This window comes from Brachionichthys hirsutus, chromosome 6 (genome assembly GCF_040956055.1).
Source record: "Brachionichthys hirsutus isolate HB-005 chromosome 6, CSIRO-AGI_Bhir_v1, whole genome shotgun sequence".
NCBI classification, from domain to species: domain Eukaryota; kingdom Metazoa; phylum Chordata; class Actinopteri; order Lophiiformes; family Brachionichthyidae; genus Brachionichthys; species Brachionichthys hirsutus.
In genome coordinates this window covers 4,595,544-4,604,169 of record NC_090902.1, presented here as the reverse complement: position 1 = coordinate 4,604,169, position 8,626 = coordinate 4,595,544, and positions in this window count along the sequence as shown.

Sequence of the window (8,626 nt, the reverse complement as noted above, 5' to 3'; positions counted from 1 at the left end):
AATGGTTAGTATAGTTGGATCAAAGAAAGAAAAAATACTGCAAGTGATCCAAATGTCAGGGAAAGCCAATACCAATCTTTAAGTTGTTGCTCCAGACATTAAGAATTTCTCCTCTTATTGCCCCTGCGAATTAGTGCTGACTGAATCCTGCTTACACACCAGTTCCATTTCTGCAGGGAGCAACATTAAAAGGCATCGCCGATGTCCTGAGGTCCTGCAATGCAACCAGTTAAAGGAGAAATGTAGGTCATCATAGAAAAACCCACCTTCAAGCCTCCAGCTCAAATCCAGCTGACATCTTAGGTAGGAGAAGTCATGTGCTGCACACTAATCCTTCTGGTCATACAGAGTTTCAAATTCAATCCCAGTTTTGTCATAAGGTTCGAAGATATTGAGACCACATATTGGTTAAAAGATAGTTGAGCTTATCTGATGGGTTTCTGCAGTTGGGCCCGCACCAATGAACACACTCAGGTTAGGGATATTAACAGCTCACAGAAGGAGGTGGAAACTCAAGAGTGAAGACTGAGGCCATGCAAGGTGAATCTAACCTCATTGTTATTTGTTTGGATAGCCAAAAAAAAAAAAAAAAAAAACATGCCACATACAAACCCAAAAGTTCTGCGGCATGTTTTGAGAAGTTGACCTGAGTAGCTGAAAAATAAATCTACAATATTTAAGGATGAGGCAAGGAAAAAACCCCACAGCTCCCTCAAGCAGATTTGCACTTTTTCTGAGATAGAACATTTTTACAAAGCTAGAATGGCAATTTAATATACGACTAGCTTGTGCTCTGGTCACACAAAAACAGTTTCTAAATGATTAAAAATCCACACCTATGTACTCTTTGTAACTGCACTTCTGCTGCAGTTTCTCTGCATTTCATGTCATTCTTATGATTTAGTTTCTTTAATTCCAATGAATGAGACGTGATTGTTTAGAAAAAAGTCAGATTAACTGCATTTGTGTTTTACAAGAATCTAACTTCATCTCATAACAGAATAAAAGTGTCTTGATTGGGGTGAGCAGCAAAATCAATACTTTTGACATGGTAGCAAATAGGTCAAAGCAGCACAGGGAATAAACGTATCCTGTTCACTACAGTCTTGTGAGTCTCTGCATTCTGCAACAAAACAACTGAAAGCATGCTTGGACAGAACCCAAGCATAAAACAGAGCTGAATAAAATGTTGACAGGCACATTTTAACTGCACAGCACTCAACAACAACATATGCTGATATTAGGAATGTTGTTGCTTATATCCACTGTACTTTCAGGCATGACTAAAGGCAATTTACCACACACACATACAGTCCACAAATTAAGTGTTTATGTTTCCATCTGTATTCATACTATGTGAAACTATCAGGTTCTAAGTTCTATGAGTTTCTTTTCCTCACTCTAACTTGTTCAAAAGTTGTCTGCACGATGGATGAATTTAAGGGGAGGCAAGACGCACGTGACTGATGCCCAGCAAAGGCTGAAGGGCCAAAACTTCTCCCAAAATAGGATGACAAGTGAATCGTCTATCTTCTCAGCTGGAGCTGATGTAATTTATGTCCCAGGATGTAAGAAGCAGAAAGTTGTGTATCACAGTGGGCAAATTGGCACTCTGCTACTGGGTACGAGACCTTGCTGTAGACCTGTGTGGGCAGATATGCTGCTCTGATTTGGCTGTAGGCTCGTAGTTACGATGCTGTCTGCATGGTGGAGATTGAACATGGAAACAGATCAGAGATCTCTCCGTGCAGATCATGCAGATGCTTGAGAGGAACGTATAAAATGTGAGCGCAGAGAAATTATAATGAATTCAGAATTTCTTTTCACATCAATTTGGGTTTGAGAAAAATAATTTTGGATTCCTTAAACAGCTGCTGGTTGTTTAGTATGCGGTCATAAACCGTTGTGGATTAATGTTTATCTATCCTATATAATTGGGATGGGAATAAAATATTTCTAAACCCCTTTTTAAATAAAATACAAGGTTTTTGGATTCTGTATGGAAAATTGCTTACTTTGATTGTACTCTAGTAATAATTACTGATTGCATTTGCATTTTTAAAAAAACCTTATCCTTTGCAATTAGACATCTGACAAGCTCGTTCCAAATTATTTCAGAATTAGTTCTGAACTAAGATGTTTATCACTGCTTTAGGGAATGTATTTATATTCAAGGCCTCATACAAAAATGTTGAATTGTTTGTGATGGACTGTCACTATCATTAATGCCAAATTATATCCAAGAGTACTTCCTGCAGATCATTTGCTGACATTAACCTGAGTTACATCATAATACCGTTTACTGATACCGTGACTGATGGTTTTTTCCTCAATGGAGGATCCCCAAACACAGATTTAGTCAATCTTAAAAGCCAGTAGTCCAGGTTTTATATGCAGTAAATGGAGACACATTGAGCTGCATTGCATCGCGGCAATCCCAGCACGGTTAAGTACACAGCTATGGATTAGCAGTTAGCTGAGCAGTACTCCTTGATTATACACATTGAGGGGACAACCTAAGCACGACTCGATTATAATTGACCACCTGTTAAAGCGAGCAAACTCCCATTTTTTTATAATGTCGCCTGTGAATAAACCTTTAGGTTATTTACCGGTGTGGCTCAGTCACATGGCATTTCACTCTTCCAATGACCAGATAAAGACAAACCAATGACTTCCCAGACTTTAGTTTAGTGTGAAAGAAAACAAAATGACGAGTTTTAAAGTTTCAAGACATATGGAATATTACAGATTCATTAGCACTATTATTCACATTTTCAACATGGTAGTAAGCCAATCAGGTTGGCCATTTGACTAATGATTACAATCATGTAGCTACTCCCTGCTTAGAAATCCATTACAATAGAATTTAAACGGCCAACCATCATTTCCTCGGTTCCTGCGGTGCGTGTTGCTCGTCTATGTGATTGATGATATAGCCCTGTGGTCCATGGCAGGGCCTCAGCGGGCTAGTCCCATGACAACAACTCATGTGATGAGTAGACCTTGCTGGTGGACACTGGCCAAGGTTAGAGCAGGACAGATGGAGAGCTCTCTCTCCTGCGCCTTCAATGCACTACCAAACAGGCTGCTTAAGGATTCAATTCAGATTCCTGTCCGCTCCTATCCTGCAGGCATGGCCCTCTTCTGCTCAGCCATTCAGGCCCAGCTCCACCAACAGGTCCTTTTCATTTTGACACTTGTGTTCTTCATGCTCCCTTGATGCACTGATAACCAGGTCTCAAAGGTTAATCAGTCTGGTTGGTTTTAGATGCCAGAATGCATCTGTCATCTCCTGGAATTGTCCACATATCACAGATAGAATGTTCAGGGAAGTGGGAGCGTAGCCGCTCTAAATAACCCAGACAGTGGAATTATAATGCGTGTGGACAGACAACACTCCCCTGTGATTTGTTGTCACATTTTACAACAATGGAGAGAGGTGCGGGCGGAACTTTGAGTCACCTGAGGGGACGGCAATCCTCACACCACCAGCCATCCAGGCCCAGCTCCTCCTCGTCATGCCTGAACGGCATCCTAAACATGGCTGCACTGACCTTGCGAGCAGCCGTTCAACACCAGGAGGAATTCTGCCCAACTAATTACATTTGCCACTGCTGGCCCTTCGGTGCAAACAGACTGCTTTATCTAAAGCATCACTATGGAGAACAAAGTGTAAAGTTCATTTTTAATTATCCCATGTAGACACATTGTAGTCTAAAGTACATCATTTCATTAGTTTAACGATTTGTAGGCTGATGACAGAAAGGATCTAAAATAAATGTTCAAAATAATAAAAGCATGCATAATGGTCATCTGTGAGCCACATTTCCTATTGTAATAATGAATGTTTCATATCTGCAATCTGTTAGGGATCATCCATTTACATTAATGTAAAATGTCAACACGTTAAACAAAAATCTATTGTGTGGTGCAAAATCCAACACGTTAAACAAAAATCTATTGTGTGGTGCAAAATCTCACAATAAAGTGTTTGGAACCAAAAAAAGAGAAATGAAACATTTAGTTGGAAAAAAAAATCAGATTACTTTGCTATTCATTTTCATCTTCCAGCTATCATTTTTGGAATGTGTCAGAGGTGAACTTGTCCAAACTTACTCATGGAATGCTATTAAATGCACCAAATCAAGCATACAGACATATCTGAAGATTAACGTGCATCTAACGGCGCTCGATACGCGCCTGTTAGATTACACACAGCAAAAGATTTCTTATAGCTGGGCTTGTGCCTCGAAAACCATAGCGGTTTTGACAGTGGTGGACATTCCAGAATGGCGTCATGGTCGAGTGAACGGATGCGTCAGTGATAGCACTTCAGCGCTAGAGCGAGGTGAGTGGACAGGGTGCTGGTATCTTGAATATTGTTCAAAAGCTCAGTCATGACTTCTCAAAGCAATTACTATACTGTCATTGTTGAAAATGGGTTGTCAAATTCAAATCACAAAAAAGAATGCAATTATACTGAGACCTGACAAGAGTGATAATACCTTCTCTCGCTAACATAAGTTTGGTCGATGTTTTACGCATTTCTCAACACGATCATGCCAGTTTATGATGCTGGGGGGAAAAATGCAGATAAGCAAATGTGAATTGTAAGCAAACTCAAAAAATCAGAAGCAAGCGATCATCCTTGTTCCTCTTTTGAGTGTATAAAAGAACTATTGGAAACCGAGGTTGCCTCATCAATTTAACATTAACTGCAGTTTTGATGTAGGTAAGGTTTATGCAGCTAAACCATAATTGTTAAATATCTTTCTGTTTGAATAGTCCCTGAACCTTGTCGCAGAAATAAAGCACAGAAAACTGAGGATGGAAGAAAAGCCTCCTCCAAAGCAGGAACCCTGAAACCTTTTGCAGACTGATAAAGTTCAATGAGTGCAGATAGAGGCGCAGATTCAACTCAGATCTCAGTATACATTGCTAAATTCCTTTCCATTCCAGTCCTCATAACTTCTTTTGTACTCAATAAGAGGCTCTATTAGTCATTCCTCAATAAGATAAAGCCACACCGCCACCCAATTATTCTCAAAGACCTTAATAAACTTCCATTTGTCTCCATATTTTGTAGCTCACTTTGTAAAGTTATGTAGAGCCCGTCATGTCTGCCCATGGCGCATAAACACAAAGTGAGCGCTCTTCTCAGTACTTCCGAGCAGAGGAGGCCAACAACTCGAAAAGGATATTTGTGTTAAACACCAACGGGTCTGAGCAGCCACAAAAAGTTAAAATCATTAATTTCACACTTGGAAACGCTTAAAAGATTTAAGACTCCGGTTAGCTGTTGTCAGAACATTATACTTAAAACCCATGTAATGAAAAATGAGTATCAGGTGGAGTAGCGTGGTGTGAAGTAAAAGCAATCAGTCCATCATGTTTTTTGTCCAAAGGAATTAGTGGAGTGATTAACGAACAATTAACTCACTGAAAACTTAAGAAAAAAAAAGGATGCAGCAATGCAAAACAGCATTTTCCCTGAAAATAGCGCTTCATTGTGCCTCAATTTCTAGTCGGATTTGATTAATGTGATTTGGATTTCTCAGAGCACTCAAGTTTTTAATAATTGTCAAGCTGTGGTTTGCTGTGCTTTGTTCATCACAACACCAGAAAGGCTTTACAAGCTTTTAAAGTTTTGCAGCATTTCACTGTCTGACATTAGCCCAGCCCCGCAAGAACTAAACTTAATTTAGGCAAGTTGTGTTTTCAGATAGCTCCACCAATGTCAAGCATTTTCAGCTGGACAAGCACCGTGATCATTGATGGCCATCGTCCTTCTACTGCGTGTCAAGGAATCATTATCTTCATCGTAATCAGTGTGCAGACAGCATGTTGCTGTAATAAAATTTGCTTATAATTATGTGTACGATAAAGGTTAATCCGCATAAATGGTGGCTAATCCATCAATAGTGCTGCATATATAGTGGCATCTTTTAAAATGTGGTCAAATCGGAAAATGTTAACCTTAAGGAAACGTCCAGAGTGCTTGGAGCTGGAAGAGAAGACGTCTTTATTTATTCATTCATGCAAAATCGCAATTCAACGACTATCCTATGACATTGATAATGATTGGCATACATGAGATTTAGAGTGATCCTTAACCATCACAGAGCTTTCGGTAGCTCAACTAGATTTCACTGTCAAAATAAATCTCTACTTTTATAAAAGGCTCGTTTCTTAATGCCAGCCTGTGTTGCCAGCCTGATCGCCCTTCCCAGTGTCATTAAAGCTGAATGTAACTGTAATTTTGTGTCATGGCGTGGCAGACATTTCATGACTCTCCAGTGGTCAGTGCCTTCGCTTTATCGTTGCTCTGCATAATTGTGTGGCTCTTAAAGTGCGCAGCTGCAAACTCCACTCCATACAGTGCAATCCAGCAAGGAATTTGTATTTTTATACCGCTAAAGCTACAATAAACAAGTTTATGAAAAGCTATTTTAATACAACACGCCAACAACTATTACAATAAACTCAGCGCATGTACTACCTTAGTGGCAGACAGATGCTGCAAAGGTCATCAGAAATTTCAGTAGCTGAATAGAATAATACTCATCTTTATTTCATGAGTGATTCTGCATCTCTGCGGCTCCGCCTTGAGCTTGCAGTTGCTTTCTGCGGGAGTGCAGCGTGTGTGTGTGTGTGTACAGAGCACGTAGTGTCTGCATTAACTGCTGAGTCAAATCAGACATTTTCAGAAAAGGGCAAGCTATTTGTATTAATGGCTAATTGACATCACATTAGTTTTGTGAATAATACAACACCCCTCAAGTCAATAACCCCTTATTGCTGTTAAATCCCACTAATGAAGGGTTTGAATTTGCATTGTTTCAAATTAGAACCCAGTAATGTAGTCGGTTGACACATGGGTGTTATCCATTTACCGCTGCTTTTATATTTCATTTGCTGATTTACTTGTCAATCTATAGTATTGGTCAAAATGCTGCCATATTTTTGTTTTGTGTGGATTTGGATATCTATTGTCTTGTATATTACGTGTGTAAAATGTTTTAGTTCATCCATTGCAGCATTGTTAAGGTCATCTGGCGGTAGAGACGTTACTGCTTCAATGGTCCTTTAGCTGCACACTGCCTGCGTTTTTGTGCTTTGTATTGGTGAACACCAAATCCACTGCACTTTCACTTTCTTTTATGACAGTTTTAAATCAGACACAGATAATCTGTTAGATTAAAAATTGAGTTAATCAATAACAACAATTTGAAATAAACAGGAAAATAAATGGACAAGAGATATTTGCAAGATCGTATAATCAGGCCACAATGTTAGCTGATCCTGGCTTCTTGCAGTGATGTTTTAATGAATTAATCAGGAACAGGTGAGGAGTAGATGGGAGGCGGGTGTGTAGGTGAGTGGGGAGAGTGAAGCCCGCCCACCACATATGCAAAGAGAAAAGGAGGAGAAACTGGGGAGGACAGACAGAAGCAAGGAAATCACGAGTTTGGCCAAACTGCCGGCCTCTGCTTAAATCAGCATGTGACTATATTGCCATTATTGCAGTGTTTTTCCATGGGTAGTCAATTAAAACAGTTTCACTTTGTTGCCTAAAGCAGAAGCACCCTCGACTTCACCTCAACCTTTTCTCATCACTACTTTTGCATCTTTAGCATAACTTCTGTTGCAAATATTGAAATTTAACAGCCTTTGGCCAATATGTAAAAAATAAAATCAATGTTCTAATGGTTCTCGGTACACACATTTCAGTTTTTCATGTGTCGATCAATGCCAATTGTTCTCCTGTTGCTGTACCTTTATCATTAACACTATGTATTTTTACCGCCGTCTATAAACCATGCCTATACAATGCAAGATCGGCTCATTAAATGTCTAACTGTGCACCATTTGCTTTTGCTTCTGAACCATTTGAATGACCTTTCAGTAAGTGCAGCAGGAAGGTGAAGGAAGAGTTACACAAACTACACTCTACTGGTGGTATACTACCGTAGTTGCTGTTTTACATATCTGTTTTTGATGTATTTTTGTGAAATCTTAAACATTTTGAATCAGAAAATCCCGAAGCATTAAAAGGTGAACGTATGTGAAGATATTATTTCCAATAACATAGCTACAGTGTTTTAAGCTAATGTCGCTGTCTCTATTCTTAAAAATAGGAGCAAACAAAAGATTCTCGATTTACTTTCCCCGTGTACCCACACTACTTCTCTGGAGCATGCATGATCAATACTCCCAAGAACAATAAAAGCAGTAAAAACATTGAGTTACATTCACTTAGAGGAAAGTCTTTCATATCCATGTTCAAGTACCCAGTGAAGCTTTTCTCTCTACTCCTCAGCGGGCCTGTTAACATGTTTAGATGACTGGACTAGTGAAATGACCCAAATTAGGTTGTTAGAAGAATGGCTTTTATGTGCCAAAGTGGCCCTGTTGGGGATGCATGAACGAATGCATGCACGGCTTTCAATCTGGATAGTGGAAAGTTTTCCAATATTTCATTGGCGGTGTTAGCCATTGGCTCAGTGAGGCCTTTTCACAGCTCTGCAATAATAAAATGACCATCGACAAAGATCACATTATGTTAGATGCACCTGTAATTTAGCCAAACTACCATGCCCAGGATCCAATATTTGTCAATGAC